The following is an 11,754-nucleotide window of genomic DNA, read 5'->3' as shown; positions in this document are numbered from 1 at the left end:
ATGAGGTGAATGTACTGTACGTAAGACTCAGATTCTCTTTCAGCCTGCCCCTGGTTCAGATACACCTCCACCATCTATCTATCCAGCTTAACGGTACTACCCTCACTAATGTTACCCACTTTCTGAATCTCGGCTCCCACTTATCCACCACTGCGGACATCGATGAAGAGATTCAACATCGGATCAGATGTGCATCTCAAGCATTTGGCAGACTCCGTAACCGTGTCTTCAGCTGTAGGGAGTTGAAATTATCTACAAAGCTGCACGTATATCGAGCAGTGGTCCTCCTCACCCTGGCATATGGCAGCGAGATTTCGGTAACATACGCACTTGAAAACTTTCACCAACGTAGTCTACGTTCCATCCTCCAAGTTCGCTGGGAAGAAAAGAGAACAAATGCCAGTATTCTCGCTGACACCAACTGTAGGAGCATCGAGGCTACCATTATTCATGAACAACTACGCTGTACTGGCCATGTTACCCGCATCGACGACAGCAGACTGCCAAAGCAGTTACTTTACTGTCACCTAACGAAGAGTAAACGTAACGCCGGCGAGCAATTGAAAAGATATAAGGAGTCTTAAGACAAATCTGAAAAAGTGCCAAATCGACCTCCTCACCTGGAAGATGATTACTCCACACCGTAACGCTTGGAGAAGCACCACACAAGAAAGTGTCAAGTTGTCAACATTTTCGAGTTAGCCCGACTGTTGTAAGCAATTACCTCAGCAATCTACCTAGTACATTTGGCTCATCTTAGATCTTTCCTATATAATATATTGGCGAATTGGAAATGGCATTACATCTATCTATCACAAACAAAAGTGCGTTACTTACCATACATGAAGCTATAAGAGGATGATTGTAGGAATGCAATGCTTATCAAATTGGAGAAGGGCGAATGGGGAGACGAAAAATCTTCGGAGTTGAAGGTAAAACATCACAGGGGTACACGGTGGTCTCTTAAAAATATATACATTTCCGTTGGAACCGGTTATTAGGACATTTGAATATTTATTTTCCTTATTCTCTCATCTTAAGTTACATATATTGTATTTCAGATACTTTTTCTATTCATATATAACTAGTTTGAACGTTCGGGATAATTCTTTCGGGTGTCTACCCACACCCGAGGACTTATCCCAAACTTTCCAATAATATTGTCTGATTACTAAATGGTAACACGAACCTTTTTATGGAAAATCTGGTTAAAAAAATGAATTGCGACTCGGAGGGCGCCTGTCCCCGCTGCCCCGCGATAGGACTTTTGGGGGTATAGGGGTTTTGATGATGATGAGAAGTATGATGAGCTGGATGATGGCTGCACACGAGTCGAGTTATAATAATAATAATAATAATAATAATAATAATAATAATAATAATAATAATAATAATAATAATAATAATAATAATAATAATAATAATAATATTAATAATAATGTGTTGAGGCAGGAGCGCAAGCTGCTTCCACACATCTTGGCTCTCCCTTTTCCTGATCCAGTGGTGCAAGTGTTGCAACGACTGGGGAGAGGGAGAGTTGCAATGGACTGCCGATAGCCCAGTTTGGTGGGTTTCGCCTTTGTAGCCCGTCCATCATGCATTGCCTTCGTCCGCCAGTGTAGTCGTTGGTTTCCCAAGGTGGTCACCTCTTCCCCCTATACCACCGTTGGGGTCTTGTTGGAGCTCTATAAGTATGTCTGCCTGATGCGGGCTCCTCTGCAGATTTTTCGTTCGGGGTTTACTCCAGTGGCCTTATACCTGCCAAGGTTAATTCGCAAGGCAGCGGGGCAGTGGTTGGTCGGCACCAGGACGTGTCCACATGTCAGTGGGCCTATGCTCCCTTCCTATGGGGCCACTGCTGCCCCGAGAACCCCTGCTGGTCTAGCCTGGGCTCACGAGGCACCCAGCTACCGTGTGTTGCCACGAAGAGGCACAGCAGAAATCTTGATGGTGAAGAGGCTGTGTACTGGCAGGGGAAGACTTATGCAAGTTTTTTCCCTGCTCGCCACGAGGGCTTTCCAGCGGCGGTAGCTCAAAGCGAGAAGAAGCAAGCAGTGCCTGCACATTAACACTAACATAATGCTACCACACTAGACGCATTACACCATTAAAGGTATACCTCCATGCATTACACCACACTGTGCACACACACACACACACACACACACACAAACACATATCATTAATAATACTACACACTCATTCGTAACACAACACACACGTCATTACTAATACAATATACACGTATCAGTAATACAACACAAATCACTTTAATACAACATACACACATCATTAATACTATGATCAGCAAGATAATGTCCCTGGCAGAGGGTGTTTTAAACGCCTGAGTGTAACACTACACTGCCAGGCCGTCACTGGTCCTCAAATGTAACTCTAGAGGCGTAGAACCATCCACTTGACAACAACTGACAGACACAGTATTATATGTGCATTAGGAGAGAGTACTATATTATATCAGTGTATTATGGAAGATATTAATGCATATATACACTATGACACACCGCCACCCAGCACCACCACAACCACACCTGACACACCGCCACCCCGTACCACAACCACACCTGACACACCGCCACCCAGCACCACCACAACCACACCTGACACACCGCCACCCAGCACCACGACACCTGACACACCGCTACCCCTGCACCACCACCACCACACCTGATACCGACACCCAGCCACCCAGCACCAGCGCGACACCTGCTCACACCGCCACCCAGCACCACCACTACCACACCCAGACACCGCCACCCAGCACCACGACACCTGACACACCGCCACCCAGCATCACCACGCCACACCTGGACACACCGCCACCAGCACCACCACACCGACACACCGCACCACCCAGCACCACCACCACCTGACACACTGACCCAGCACCGCACACCTGATACACCGCCACCCAGCACCACCACACCTGACACACCACCCAGCACCACCACCACATCTGACACACCGCCACCCAGCACCACCTCCACACCTGTGACACACCGCCATTGCCCAGCACCACCACCACACCTGACACCGCCACCCAGCACCCACACACCTGACACACCGCCACCCAGCACCGCCACACCTGACACACCGCCACCCAGCACCACCACCACACCTGACACACCGCCACCCAGCACCACCTCCCACACCTGGCACACCGCCACCCAGCACCACCATACCTGACACACTGCCAGCACCACCACCACACCTGACACACCGCCACCCAGCACCACCACCACACCGCCACCCAGCACCACCACACACCTGACCGCCACCCAGCACCACCACCACACCTGACACACCACCACCCAGCACCACCCAGCACACCTGGCACACCGCCACCCAGCACCACCATACCTGACACACTGCCACCCCTGCACCACACACCTGACACACCGCCACCCAGCACCACCACCACCACACCTGACACACTGCCACCCAGCACCACCACCACCACACCACCGCCACCCAGCACCACCACACCTGACACACCTGTTGCCACCCAGCACCACCACACCTGACACACCGCCACCCAGCACCACCACCACACCTGACACATTTTACCGCCACCCAGCACCACCTCCACACCTGGCACACCGCCACCCAGCACCACCATACCTGACACACCGCCACCCAGCACCACCACCACCACACCTGACACACCGCCACCCAGCACCACCACCATACCTGACACACTGCCCACCCAGCACCACCACCATACCCTGACACACTGCCACCCAGCACCACCACCACACCTGGACACACTGCCACCCAGCACCACCACCACACCTAACACACCGCCCAGCACCACCACACACCTGACACAACACACCGCCACCCAGCACCACCACCACCTGACACACTGCCACCCAGCACCACCACACCGCACACTGCCACCCAGCACCACCACCACGGCACACTGCCACCCAGCACCACCACCACACCTGCCACCCAGACACACTGCCACCCAGCACCACCACCACACCTCCACCACACACTGCCACCCAGCAGCCACCACCCACACCTGACACACTGCACCCAGCGCCACCACCACACCTGACCTGCCACCCAGCACCACACCACACCTGACACACCACCCAGCACCACCACCGCACCTGATACAACGCCACCCAGCACCACCACACCTGTTACACTGCCACCCAGCACCCACCACACCTGACACACACTGCCCCCAGCACCACCACACCTGACACACCGCAACCCAGCACCACCACACCTGCCACACCACACCCAACACCACCACCACACCTGACACATGGCCCCTAGCACCACCACACCTGACACACACCGCCACCCAGCACCATCACACCTGTTACACTGCCACCCAGCACCACCACCACACCTGACACATGGGCCCTAAGCACCACCACACTTGACCGCCCCAAGCACCATCACACCTGTTACACTACCCCAGCACCACCACCACACCCTGACATGGCCCCCAGCACCACCACACTTGACACATCGCCCCAAGCACCACCTGCCTGACACACCGCCACCTAGCACCACCACACCTGACACATGGCCCCCTAGCACCACCACACTTGACACATCGCCCCATAGCACCACACACGACACACCGCCACTCCAGCACCACCACCACGGACACATGGCCCCCTAGCACCTACATGTTGCATCGCCCATGGCACTTGACACACCGCCACCCAGCACACTTACAGCACCACACCTGACACATGGCCCCCAGCACCACCACACTTGACACACCGCCACCCCACCACCATCGACACACAGCCCCTGGCACCACCACCTTGACACACCGCCCCCTGGCACCACCACACCTGACACATGGCCCCCCTAGCACCACCACACTTGACACACCGCCCCCTAGCACCACCACACCTGACACAGGCCCCTAGCACCACCACATCTGACACACCCCACACCCAGCACCACCACACACCCACACATGGCCCCAGCACCACCACACTTGACACACCGCCACCCAGCACCACCACACTTGACACATGGCCCCCTAGCACCACCACACCTGACACCGCCCCCTAGCACCACCACACCTTGGACACATTGCCCCCAGCACCACACTCCTGGCACACTGCCACCCAGCACCACCACACTGACACATGGCCCCTCAGCACCACCACACTTGACACACCACACCCAGCACCACCACACTTGACACATCGCCCCCTAGCACCACCACACTTGACACACCGCCACCCAGCACCACCACACTTGACACACCGCCACCCAGCACCACCACACTTGACACATGGCCCCCTAGCACCACCACACCTGACACGACAGGATCAAGTCGTCTGACATGCTCGTGTGTGATGTTAAGCGAGTCACTTAACCCAAAGCTTGGCTCATAAAAATAGGGATTGTGAGTTGTGACATTAAATAAGGCGTTATTAAAGTTTATCTAAAGAAAGGTTGTATAGCCATCACGACAAGTGATTTTCAGGTATATAATCATGACACTAAGTGAAGTAATATTAAGAGAATTTCGATGTCCACATCATAAGAATATAAGAATTGAGGAAACTGCAGAGGGCCTATTGACACATACTAGGCAGCCCCGTTTACACCCAAGTGACCCAAATTATATTATTATGAAGCAGAGTGGACACGGAGATTCACCTCAAGTCTGGCAGGATCTATTCTATCAACAGAGCTTCTACCACACCGTTTAGTGCTAATATACTGCAGGTGTCCAGATAACCGAATCCCCTTGCAGATGTCCAGGTGACCCACTCCTGAGGGTATACTGGCAGCCTCACTAACAAAGTGTCACTCAACACCCTACCCAGAATGTTTACCCAACAAAACTAGGAAAATTTACAGGAAAACCTAAACACACTTTTAGGTTGGACTGAAAAAATAGTAAATGCAATTCAGTGTAGAGAAGTGTCAAGTCCTCGGGCTAGGACATGGAGACAGTGTAACCAAATATCAGCTGAACAACATATAGATAAATCCAATAGTGAGAAAGATTTAGGGGTTAGTGAGTGACGAGTAGGGACCTAAAACCTAGACAGCAATGTGTTTATGTATGAAGAAAAGGTTAACAATGTTCTAGGGGTTATACTGTATGTAGAAGCGTTAGTACCAGGGCCAGTAGTGTTACTTCTATATCTAGTGTTAGTTAGACCTCACTTGGATAATACTGTTCAGTTTTGGTCACTGTACTATGAATGGATGTAGATTTCCTTTAAAATACTAAAGAACACTTAGGTATAGACACAGATTAATGATAACTTAATTTGCATTCTTTTGGGCGACGTAGACCGAAGGGAGATATGATCGAAGTGTATAAATGAAAGATGTGGTTTGGTAAAGGCACTGTAAATAAGGAACTTAAACTATCAAATCATGAGTGAACACGTAGCAATGGTTTTAAAATAGAGAAATTTAAATCTAGGAAGAAAATAAGTAAACACTGATTTGGAAATAGAGTTAAGGATGCGTGGAACAAGTAAGCAAACACCCACATTATCTTAAAGTCGTTGGGAAGTTTCAATATAGGCTGGACAGATATATGAGTGAGCTGCCTGGGCCAAAAATTGTCCTACTGCAGTTTCCTTGATACTTTTGTTCCTACTAAGTGTATTTGGCCAGCTGAACCTCCCGGCTTATAGGTGGCTGCAGCAATATCCTTAATAAACTCAACTATCTTACAGGTTTAAGATAAGCTGAGCTAAGATAACAGCTCTGTACTTGTTAAATATAAGGACCTGAGAATACCAATCGTATCCCTCTCTCACACTTCTGATTTACGTGTGTGTGTCTTTGTGTGTGTGTGTGAAAGAGAGAGAAATGTACAATTGCTTGATCCCTCCCTCCGTCCTCCATCGCGCCACAGGGGAGGGCAGGAGTGAAGGAGGCAGCTGGTGGTATCACTCAGTTGGAGGTGATCTTCACTAGTGGTCCTCATGCTGTTTGTTGTTGGTGATGATGATGCTCGTGTTGTTGTTGGTGTTGATGGTGTTGATGGTGATGGTGACGGGCAGCACCCCGGGTCATGCTTGTACAGTCACGGACAAAAGTTAACTCTCTCCGGTGAAAATGAGTCACAGGAATGAGTTTCCGAACTTACTGACCCTGACTAACTGTCACCTGGTGCGGATGAGCTGTTTGATCTTATTTGGGGTCAACTGCTTCATATTGGGAGGGAGCCAGTTTTTGATCCCGACTGTACACACAAACAACACACACGTGTATATAAAAGCAAATGAAATACGAGTATAGACGCACTCATCCTGACTTGTGTACCCGCTAACACACACATACACACACAAGCAGTCGCACACTCTTCTGTACCTACACACAGAGAACACAAAACACAAATCATGTAAATTAATAAAAAAAAATAAAAATAAATAAAAAAATAAATATATAATTACATAAGTATCCGATTAACAAATAAAAGTATTTGAAATATAATGAAAAAATAGATGAAAACAATAATAAGAAAAAACTATAGATTTGAAACAAGAAATAAATTAAATGTTAGTTATCACAGTGCAAATAGTGAGTTATCAGACGAGTGAATATTTCATAATACACATACCCGGTAATACATGTACAGTATAACCAGATCTATCTTAAAGTGAGCATCAGCAGCAGGGCAACATGATCATAACACATTTTTGTCGACTTCAAGCACGTTAATGATGCTATAATGACGGCATTCACTACCCATTATCAAAGCTTCGGGCCGTGTCTTGAATATGTCACCCCTGGCCAGGAATAAGGGAACGAATATAATAATTAAAGTCTCAGCGTAATTTCGACGTTACTTCATTAGATTACTTATTTGTGTTCTGGGCAAGGCCTGTGTGTATTATCCTTATACCCTGAATCGAACGAATTATGAAGATGGAGGAATTGGCGGTACTTTCCATTGGCCGCCTTCTACGGACTAGGACCCGCACCCTCTATTAATGGAGATCAAGTGAGTTTTCTGCACATTTTGCTTCCCTTGACGTCACTCGCCGTGAATTGACATCATAGTTTAAATAGTTAATTTCCTGTTTGTGAAATTTTGCTCAAGTGTAATCTCCGCATTAGGTTCATTTATAATAAAAACATGAATTAGTTTATCACCCCAACCCGCATGGAATTTAATATAATTACCTTTATTTATCTTATTAATATTATTATTATTAGTTGCAGTAATAGTATTATTATTAATATTATTGGTAATAATAATATTATTAGAGTAGCAATGGCCATATTTTTTTACATATCTTGCACATAGCTCAGGAGATAGAGAGAATTCTGTGTAATAATTATCAAAAGTGATTCTGAATTTATTACCTATGAAACCTTCTTACAATATCACTGTTAAGAATAATATCATAAACAAACTACTTTTTTCTAATTCCAGGTGGATGGCCGAGTGTTGCCCCAGTCAATAATTAATTGGTGGTTGTTGTTGTTATAATATTATTACTGCACTTCAACAACGAAGGTCTTTAAGCGGGTAACTAGGTTAGTAAAACACTAAGTCCAACAACATTAAAAAATTATGAGACATTGACCTCTCTGCTTTAAGTGGTTACATTCTTATAGCTTACAGGACCAGCGAGCAGCCCACTTGTACCACATAACACGGTGCTCCAATTTCATTAGTGTAAGACGTGGCTGCACTATATTTATAATGTGTCATACTGAAACAACAACAATAGACGTTCACATAAAGCACCAGCCACAGTCACACTTATCAAAACTGCAATTTATATAACAAAGAAACAAATATTAAAGTACAGTACAAGTCGTTCTTCCACTATCACGTGTTACAACCGCTGTTTTTTTTTTTTGGAGGGGGGGTTGCCTGTAGACTGCCAAATATCCGCCTCGTTTAACCTAATTGATAGTGATTTTCTTCGAGTGCAGCAGCTTAACTCAGCCAATAAGTACAAGATTAGCCTACCCCGTTTGTTTGATTCGCCAACGTTCACGAGACTAGTGTACGACGTTTCTCCTTTCTTTCGTGACTAATGAACAATATATTAGCAAAATCATTTATATCTTAAATGTTAGAAGCTGTTATAAAAGGTTGTCAAGGAGTGGCGGTGTAGAATCCTGTTTAATTTGTGTGATATACAAGTACTGTAGTTGTCTCTATATGGTATAAACTATTTTCAGTATTCAGTCGCGTCTAAAGTGGTCAATATACAGGGCATTACAAAGAAATAAACCTAAAACTTTTGCTGTGGTGGATGTGTGGAGAGAGAGAGAGAGAGAGAGAGAGAGTTCATATTAGTTCAACATGTAAGTAAACGGTGAAGGTAAACAATGGTAAATAAGTCGATTCAGTTATGGTAGACATAATATATCTTTTGTCCAGTCATCTCCAGTGGTAGACCGTTAGTAAACTAAGGACCAAATTACTTTTGTACCGTGTGACCTAAGGAAAAAAAATCGAAATAGATAAATCCCCCAAGACAACAAAAACGAAAAATAATGTCGGAAAGTCGTGAACTAGAGTACATTAATTTTGTGTTAAGTTTTAAAAGATGTCCGCAATTATTATTTATGGAAAGAAAGAAAAGAGTAAAAAGTTTTCCTTTTATCACTGATTTATTAATAACAGTTTGTCGTCCGTCGGATATCTTCATTTCACTTAAACTCTGAGAACCAGAAAAGTGCATTGTGTAGTCAGTCGTGTGGTAAAGGGTTAATGTTTTTTTTTGGGGGGGAGGGGGGGCCATTACAACAGTTATAGTACACGACAACGCCTATCCTAAGTTAAACAACATCTAATAATAATAATAATAATAATAATAATAATAATAATAATAAAAATAATAATAATAATAATAATAATAATAATAATAATTATTATTATTATTACTATTATAATGGTAATAATAATAATAATAATAATAATAATAATATATAAGTAAAATCGTCAAACAAGTTTATAATTCATTAGGCATGCATATACAGTATATATATATAGACTAAGCAGGTATACAGTTCAGCATGTCTAATTGTATATAGACAACGCAGGTATACAGTTTACAGTATACAACAGTGCTATATTCCTTGTAAATAAAATAAATGTGCTTAAGCGCCTTCCATTACATCCAGGGGACGGTGATGACTGGCAGGACTCATCTTCAAATATGAATTTTTATTAACACAAGTAACTCTAAATGACTATACACACGGCTGTTCTTTCATTTATAATTCATTAAATGTCATTACGTAGCACAAAAATATTAACTTACCCAAAGATATGAATGGCTTTCCTTTCAAGTACACTTAAAAATTAATCATATGACTGAAAATAACATACCATGTCGGGGTCAGCGACACGAATATGGATGATGCTTATCTGTAAGGACTCGTACAGCTGTCAACGGTACCGATGTCACGTTCTACAGTTCTCTATGACGGTCAATTCACGACGACACTAGGCCAGCTGCGCCCCACAAGATGATCTATATTTTGTATGACATTAATGACACAATACGACGATGCCAGCCGCACGACAAAAGACAACGTATCTCATGCATGAAAGTAAATACGAAACAGGAAATCACATATTACGACTCAAGATGCCATACGGTGAAGAGTATCCATTTTATCTGCAAACAAGAATATAACTCGGGGTGAAGTATATTTTGTATGCAAATAACTACATAAAGGTGCCAGATGTACAATAGCAGATGATGTATCTGGCACGATAACTTAACAAGACGACGGCAGCTGCGAGTGTAAGGAAAGACGACTTCCACGAGTGTTTAGTACCTATCCTCCCTCCTTCTTCTATTCTCTCTCTCTCATGCAGACAGAAGACTCATGTTTATATAAAATAATATAAATGGACACTTAAGATCCTTCAGTACACACTAAAATTGGTTTCTACATAAGATAAACACTTGAAAAATTAGCAAAATGCTTCTAACTGTGACATGTTCTTGTGCGTTTCTATGCTTCAACAAATAAGGTCTATAAGAACTTTAGTTAGTTCATACTCTCGACAGCAACAGCAACTAAAGAGATATCACGCTGTTTACTGTTGTTGCTGTTATGATGTTTTAACCCGTTTTAACAGCTAAGGTCTTGAGACATACTTCTAGACAACATCTAAAATTAAAAACTATATTTTCTGAGTTATCCTGTTGGTTGAATTTATCCTGGTTATGTTGTAAACTTACCAGAAAATAAGAAAATAGTTTCGTTAACAATTTAATTTTCCTCCTTTATTATTGCCAATTGGCTCAAGATTCTCAAAGCCTCGTAAGATTAATATTTATCTTCAATTTCAATTTCAATTGTTTATTCCTTGATAGAGGAAGCGGGATCCTAGTGCTGTCACTAGGTACTCCTGTACAATGACACCAGAATCATCTGGCAAGTGTGAAAAGTATATACAGTATAAATATTATAAAGGGGCTTACTAAAGCCTAAGGAAGGAAGGATGTTCCTTTAACACATAATTAATATTATTTACAAAATATCTGGCCAGTATTGGGAGGATCATCGTGTCTCCGTCAGGGGGTCGTGGAGTGGTGGTCCAGCAGGCGTCACGGAAGCGTTGTGTGTGGGGACATCTTAGGAGGTAGTGATAAGGGTGCGGCTGTCGGGTCTTCTGCATAACGCACAAGAGCGTTGCTCAGGGGATGTGGGGATACCAATCTCCCAAGCAAAGTCATACCCAATAATATTTATCTTCAATGATTTACAACGTTAAGTATGTCTTCTAACTGGTGATAA

This window comes from Homarus americanus, unplaced genomic scaffold (assembly GCF_018991925.1).
Source record: "Homarus americanus isolate GMGI-L3 unplaced genomic scaffold, GMGI_Hamer_2.0 scaffold20888, whole genome shotgun sequence".
Lineage (NCBI taxonomy): Eukaryota > Metazoa > Arthropoda > Malacostraca > Decapoda > Nephropidae > Homarus > Homarus americanus.
Note: the sequence above shows the minus strand (reverse complement) of the source record.